Raw genomic sequence first — 7,617 nt, 5'->3', positions numbered from 1 at the left:
CCCAGCTATGTCAAACTTGCTTCCCTGGCCACTAAGCAACACAGAGCTTTGGAAAAAGTTCAATACATGCTAAATAAGAGCGATGATATGTTGGGTGAAGAAATGGATCAGTCGAAAGCTTTGGCTGAAAGTCTTCAGAGACTTCAGTCTAAGTTTGACAACCTTCAAAGTCATCATAACACTCTCTTATCTGATCATGAGAAGTTTTCTTATGAATTTCTTCAAAGAAAGCAAGATCTTGAAAAGATAAGGGTAAGTTATGAAGATCTTCAGAAGGAGCGCAATTCATTACTTGCTCAACAAATCAGCGCTGCTCAGGAAGAATTTGTTCCTCCATGTTTGAAGTGCATTGAACGTGAATCTGCTAATTCTTCACCTGAATGTTCAAATGCTTCTAATGCTACAAATTCTTCACCTGTCTCTTCTATCACTAATTCCTCATCTGAGGACATTGCTAGTATCACTGATACTTTGGATTGCACCGATACCTGGAGTTACATATGGGGAACTGAGCAATTCTCTGTGGCTAAGGCATATAAAGTGCTGATGGGAGTTAAAGTTGTACCACACCAGTTCAATTGGATCTGGAGCAGTTCTTGTCAGCCAAAACATAAGGTGTTCTTTTGGAGACTACTTCATGACAGGCTCAATACTAGAAATCTTCTGAGAAGGAAATCTTTTCAGCTAGGCAGCTATAATTGTGTTGTCAACATTGTCCACAGGAAGAGACTCTTCAGCACCTTTTCTGGACTTGCCCTTTTGCTGCACAGTGTTGGGATCTGATCTGCCCTTCAAGACAGGCAAATGTTTCAATCATGGAAGCTTTTCTTGATCTCAAGCAGAAACTTCATGTACCTTTCTTCATGGAGATAGTCATCCTTGCCTCTTGGGCTATTTGGATCTCCAGGAACAACATGATTTTCCAAGCAATTCAACCCAGCATTCAAAGGTGGAAAGCCATCTTCATGGAGGAGCTCTCTCTTCTCAGATTCAGAATTAAAAAGAGCTATGCTGGAGCATACTGTTTTTGGCTGGATAATCTTGTCCTGTAATCCTAGTTTCTTAGTTGTTAGTGTTTTTTCTTTCCTCTTTCTTTTGTCTTCCTCCTTGGCTTATCTCAAGCCTTTTGTACTTTGGTTCCTTTCTGGGACTTTACTTTTTTAGATTAATATAAACAAAAAATTGCAGTGGGGTTTTGCCCTACTGTGTATAGTCAAAAAAAAGTATCACTGATAATGCAGGGCTGAAGGAATTGTACATGTCAGGCATGTACAAAAGCCTCAAAGGGCATCAGGCTCTTTGTGATGTGCTTAAAAAGCAGATCCTCAACAGGAACCCTAGGAAAGAGGGTATCGTCTTTGAGAGGAAACTCAATGCTGACGAGACTTACTGGAAGCCTGAGCAGTATCCCAAAACCTCTTGGGTTGCTGCAAAGGGACCTCCAGTAGATCCATTGACTTTATCTGGCTTTACATGTGAATCTCCTTATTCTGCTGATGAGTCATTTGACTCCAACTATAAACTGTTCAAAAACCAGAATGGTGATGTAATTGGTAGATATGTTGGCACTAACTGTAGGAATGGTTCCCCTATGAAGAAAACCTGGGTTCCCAAAAGGTGCCTTGAAAGTCTTCAAGTGTATGTCTGCATGATACCACCTGTGAAGAATAGGAACCCCAGATCAAATTCTTCATATGGACTAAATTCTTCATATGGATCCAAGTCCTCATACGGACCAAATTCCTCACGTAGATCAAATTCCTCAAGAGGATCAAAGTCCTCATATGAACATCATCGTGCTAACTCCTTTGACTCGCAGGGAAGATCTAAGGGCTATGCATATGAGCATTATTCTTCTATCCATTATGTTCATAAGTCCTCAAAGAATTTCTCTGCTTATTCATATGCTTATCCTAACTCCTCTAATGTGAAACGAAGTGGACTGGCTTCTATGCCACCTTTCTCGTTTGGAGCTCGCAGAGTGATGAACTCTTTGCCACCCTTCAGATGTGGGTGGTGAAGAAAAAGAACTAATCTCTTATGCAGGGTCAGGTCTCCAGACATGCTCAAACGACTGAAGAATTTGCTGGAGACCTGAAAGTGCCTGATAGGACGCAGGTTAATCACGAAGAAATGAATCCTCATTTCTCACGTCCTCATACTGTTTTATATGTTCTATTGCTTGATGAATTGATCTGATGAAATTGATGCCATATTCTTCACTAATGAAGTATATGAGTTCGTAAGTTGCACTAATTCATTTGCAGGATGATTAACCCAAGGCAAATGAGTGGGTCCTCGATAGTGGATGTACAAATCACATGACTGGTGACAAGAATCTATTGATGGACATTCCCTTATCTCCATCGCATCTGAAGCATATCCTCTTCGCTGACAAAGGAAAAAGCAAGGTATTGGGTCTAGGTAAGGTTGCGATCACAAAGGATCAATACATGGACAAAGTAATGCTTGTCGAGTCCTTAGGATACAACCTCATGTCAGTCTCAATGCTTTGTGATCTTGATATGGTTGTCATCTTTGGCAAGTATCGTTGTGTTGTGATTATGGAAGCTAACAATTCCAAAGTCTTCGAAGGCTTTAGGAGAGGAGATCTGTATATTGTTGATTTCTCTACAGAACCACATCCAGATATATGTCTCCTTGCAAAAGCTTCAGAAGGCTGGCTATGGCATCGACGACTTGGTCATGCTGGCATGAGGAATCTGCACACGCTCGTGAAGAAGAAGCATGTCATTGGCATTGAAAATGTCAAATTCCTCAAGGATCACTTGTGCGGAGCTTGTGAAGCTAGAAAGATGACCAAGGCCAAACATCCAACGAAGACTATCATGACTACCACTCGACCATTTGAATTGCTTCACATGGATCTCTTTGGTCCTAATCATTGTTCTACAGTTACAAATGATGCATCTCTATATGGCTTTGTTATTGTTGATGATTACTCTCGTTACACATGGGTGCATATTGTCACTTACAAACTTGAAGTGCAGGAAGTCTTCAAACGATTTTCCTCGAGGGCTTCAGCCAACTTTGGTGTGAAGATCAAGCACATCAGAAGTGACAATGGAACCGAGTTCAAGAATTCTGGTCTTGATGACTATATTGATGAACTTGGTATTACTCATGAGTTATCTGCTCCTTAAACTCCTCAGCAGAATGGCGTCGTGGAGCGGAAGAACAGGACTCTTGTTGAGATGGCTCGCACTATGCTTGATGAATACAAGACGCCTCGTCGTTTCTGGATTGAGGCAATTGATACTGCGTGCCACATCATCAACAGGGTATATCTTCACAAATTCTTCAAGAAAACTACGTACGAACTCCTCACTGAGAAGAAACCCAATGTGAGTTATTTCAAAGTCTTCAGTGCTAAATGTTGGATTAGAGATCCTCATCACAATACTAAATTTGCACCGAAAGCACATGAAGGTTTTATGCTTGCTTACGGAAAGGACTCGCACACCTACAGAGTCTTCAACAACGTTCACCACAAGGTTGCTGAAACTATAGATGTGTGGTTCGATGAAACTAATGGCTTGCAAAGAGAGCACCTACCATCTGTGTTAGATGAACAGTTACCTGAGGAAACTATCAAGTTCAAGGCTACTGAGGATGTTATTCCTACCAAAGAATCTGCTGAAGAAGTCATTCCAGAACGTGAGGAACGTCATGTTGATGCACCTGATGAAAATGGTGCTAAAGAAAATGCTGATCCAAATCCTCAACGACAACCCGCTCATCCTCGTGTTGCAAACGAAGTGCAAATTGAGAAAATCATCAGCGACATCAACATTCCAGGTCCTCTCACACGCTCAAGAGCTTCACATTTATCTAACTTTTGTGGGCACTTTGCTTTTGTCTCTATCTCAGAGCCCACTAAGGTAGATGAAGCATTTTTGGAGCCTGAGTGGATTCAAGCTATGCAAGAGGAATTACATCAATTCGAGCTCAACAACATCTGGGAACTGGTCAAACGTCCAGATCCTCACAAGAACAATATCATTGGCACAAAGTGGATCTACCGCAACAAGCAAGATGAAAATGGCCTTGTGGTGAGGAATAAGGCACGGCTTGTAGCTCAAGGCTACACACAGGTTGAAGGAATTGATTTTGATGAAACTTTTGCACCTGTTGCTAGACTTGAGGCTATTCGCATATTACTTGCTTATGCTAACCATCATGATATCACTTTATATCAAATGGATGTGAAAAGTGCATTCCTCAATGGTAAGCTTGAGGAAGAAGTATATGTTGCTCAACCCCCAGGTTTTAAAGATCCAAAGCATCCCGACAAAGTCTTCAGACTCATTAAGGCCCTCTATGGCCTCAAGCAGGCCCCTCGGGCGTGGTATGATACCTTGAAGGAATTCCTCATGAAGAAAGTCTTCAAACCCGGTTCACTTGACCCTACTCTTCTCGCTAAATCTTATGATGGTGAATTTTTTGTGTGGCAAATATATGTTGATGATATCATATTTGGCTGTACTGACCAACGTTACAGTGATGAATTTGCCTATATGATGAGTGAAGAATATCAAATGTCTATGATGGGAGAATTGAAATTCTTCTTAGGTCTTCAAATTCGTCAACAGCACAATGACATATTCATATCTCAGGAGAAATACCTCAAGGATGTACTGAGGAAATTCGGCATGCAAGACTGCAATGGCATCAAAATCCCTATGCCCACCAATGGCCATCTATGCACTGATGAAAATGGTATTGACTTCGATCAAAAGGTATACCGCTCCATGATTGGTTCTTTATTGTATTTATGTGCATCTAGGCCGGATATTATGCTTAGTGTTTGCATGTGTGCCCGATTTCAAGCTACACCGAAGGAATCACACCATAAGGCTGTGAAGCATATTCTTCGATATCTAACTCACACACCAACACTTGGATTATGGTACCCCAAGGGCTTGGCTTTTGATCTCATTGGATATTCAGACTCTAACTATGCTGGTGATCGTGTGGACCGCAAGTCAACATCAGGCACATGCCATTTCCTCGGACGATCTTTGGTCTGTTGGTCCTCGAAGAAACAGAACTGCGTATCACTGTCTACTACTGAAGCTGAGTACATTGCTGCTGGTTCTTGCTGTGCTCAATTGCTGTGGATGAAGCAAACTCTCAACGACTACGGCGTCAACATGAAGAATGTGCCTCTCTACTGTGACAATGAGAGTGCAATCAAGATTGCTCATAACCCAGTTCAGCACTCGAAGACAAAGCACATTCAGATTCGTCATCATTTTCTTCGTGATCATGTGTGGAAGGGCGACATCTCTATTGAGCATGTGAGGACTGAAGAACAACTAGCCAATATCTTCACAAAGCCCTTGGATGAGAAGAGATTTAGCAAGTTGCGGTGTGAGCTAAATATCCTAGAATCTTCGAATGTTCTTTGAAAAGTACACTCATCCTAACACTTATGCAAAATTGATGGCTTAGATGTGCAACACACGAAGAAACGTTTTTCTTCAATCAATGAAGACTAACACTCTAAGTGTGAAGAAATTAACGAAGAATTTGATTCTCAGAACCCTACGACAATTGTACGCGGTGTCTGAAATCATCATTCTTATACGGTGGGTCATGCCACCACCAAAAGTTGAAAATCTTCAATTTGAGGTTTTCCTCATTTTTGAAATTCCTCAGTTGTTCATTTTCTTCAACTTTGCAATGTCTTCACTCTTTCCGCTTTTGTTCTTCGTTGGCTATATATATATATATATATATATATATATATATATATATATATATATATATATATATATATATATATGAGTTTATGTCCTCTACAGCATTCACTTATTGCTATTTCTTCAAGTTGTTTTTTTGCTAAGTGAATGTGATCGGACCCTTCCCCCTCTATGCTAAACTCAACCCAGTCCATTCACAAATTCTCCAAGTGCGTTCTATTCTAAACTCGTTCAAAATCTTCATTGTGTCCTTGTCAGCTGAAGAATTTGCGAACGGAACTTTAAAACTTATCTTATCCGAATTTCCGGCTGTTGCCGCCTAAACCATTCCACATCCCACGATAATACTTATCTGTTCATCCACGATCACACACGATCGCCACCGCTCAGTACGTGGGCGACACATGTCAAGCGAATGAGAAGTGTCAGGGGCACGTTCGTCCAATTTCTTCGGACGAGTGGTTTTTCACCTAGGCTATAAATACCCCCCCTTCCTCACTTCGTTTTTACTCCGCTCGACCTCACTCCCTCGCTCAAGCTCTCAAACCCTAGCGCCGCCGCTACTTCCATCGTTGCAGGTGAGGAAGAGCTTCACCGCCTCGACCTCGTCGCCGTCGTACTCGCGCCGGGTGCGGATTTCTTCACTCCGCCGCCGCCGTAGCTATCTTCCTCTGCCAAGTTAGGGCATGGAAGATCTGAACCGACGAGCTTCAAATCTACACATCCCAGTTCGTCGTGTTCTTCGTCAAGGGTAATTAAAAGTTACTTTTACTGCCCTTGTTGATTCTGATGATTTCTACAAAATCTTCAAAAGGTGTTTATTCTTCAAATCTTCACACACTAAACACCTCACATGTCCTCTGTTCTTGATCCATTTCTCTAAGCAACATTTTTCTTCAAGATTCCTCAATTGTGTGGATTTTTAATCTGTACAACTCTGGAACCTAAGACAAAGAGCGCTTAGTGAAATTCCTCAAGACTCATCTGGTCAAATTCCTCAAACTTGTTCTTTTTGCAAAAACTTCTAAGAACGCATATGACCTCTCCAAATTCTTCGCAACTATATTCTGTTCACAGGTACACATGTCCGCTGCTGAATCTCTAGGTTCTCATCAACTTAACTCATTTGCAGCGTTCCTCGAAGAAAAGTTGCACACCTCTTCAGTAAATTCTATTGTTCAGATTCCTTAGCTGAAGAAAATGGCTGACGGCAAGAAACCTCATAAGGGTGGAAAGAGACCTGAGGTCAACACTGCTTTCGAAATCCCAGATGACATTTACAAGGACTATTGCACACCTGATGAGGCCAAACATGGCAAGGAGGACAAAAATCAGCGCAAGGTGCGCATACAAAGGATAGAGAGGAGATCGGCACGGGAATGAAGGGAATATCGATATGTTACACCCAAGTACATGAAGAAATTCGCTCTTAACCCTCCATGCCCAAGACCTCCATTGGCACCTGGGCAAGAAGCTGATCCTACCAGCCTCAAGCATGGTGAGGACTATCCTGATGAATGGGCTAAGCGCTAGGCCAAGCTAGCCAAAATAGCTAAGGAAGCAGTGAGGAAATTTAATGAAGACTCTGCTGCTGCTGCCACTGTTGAGTCCTCTGCAAGCAAGCCGAAGAAGGCCATGCCAAAGAAGCCTGCTCACAAGCCCAGTGCTTCAACCTCAATGCCCTCACGGCCAAGTTCTTCAAAGCCCTCACGGCCTATTCCTCAAGCTGCACCAGCCCCTCCAAAGTCCTCAGCTCCTCCGTCCAAATCCTCAGCACCTGTGCATCTTGCCTCATGCCAAAGGATAACAAGCATATCTATTGCCTCAGGAGCCTCTGGAAGTTCTTCAGCTCCACCAAATTCCTCAACTGGCCCCACTCTGCTGAAGACAA

This window comes from Aegilops tauschii, chromosome 7 (assembly GCF_002575655.3).
Source record: "Aegilops tauschii subsp. strangulata cultivar AL8/78 chromosome 7, Aet v6.0, whole genome shotgun sequence".
NCBI lineage: Eukaryota > Viridiplantae > Streptophyta > Magnoliopsida > Poales > Poaceae > Aegilops > Aegilops tauschii.
Note: the sequence above shows the minus strand (reverse complement) of the source record.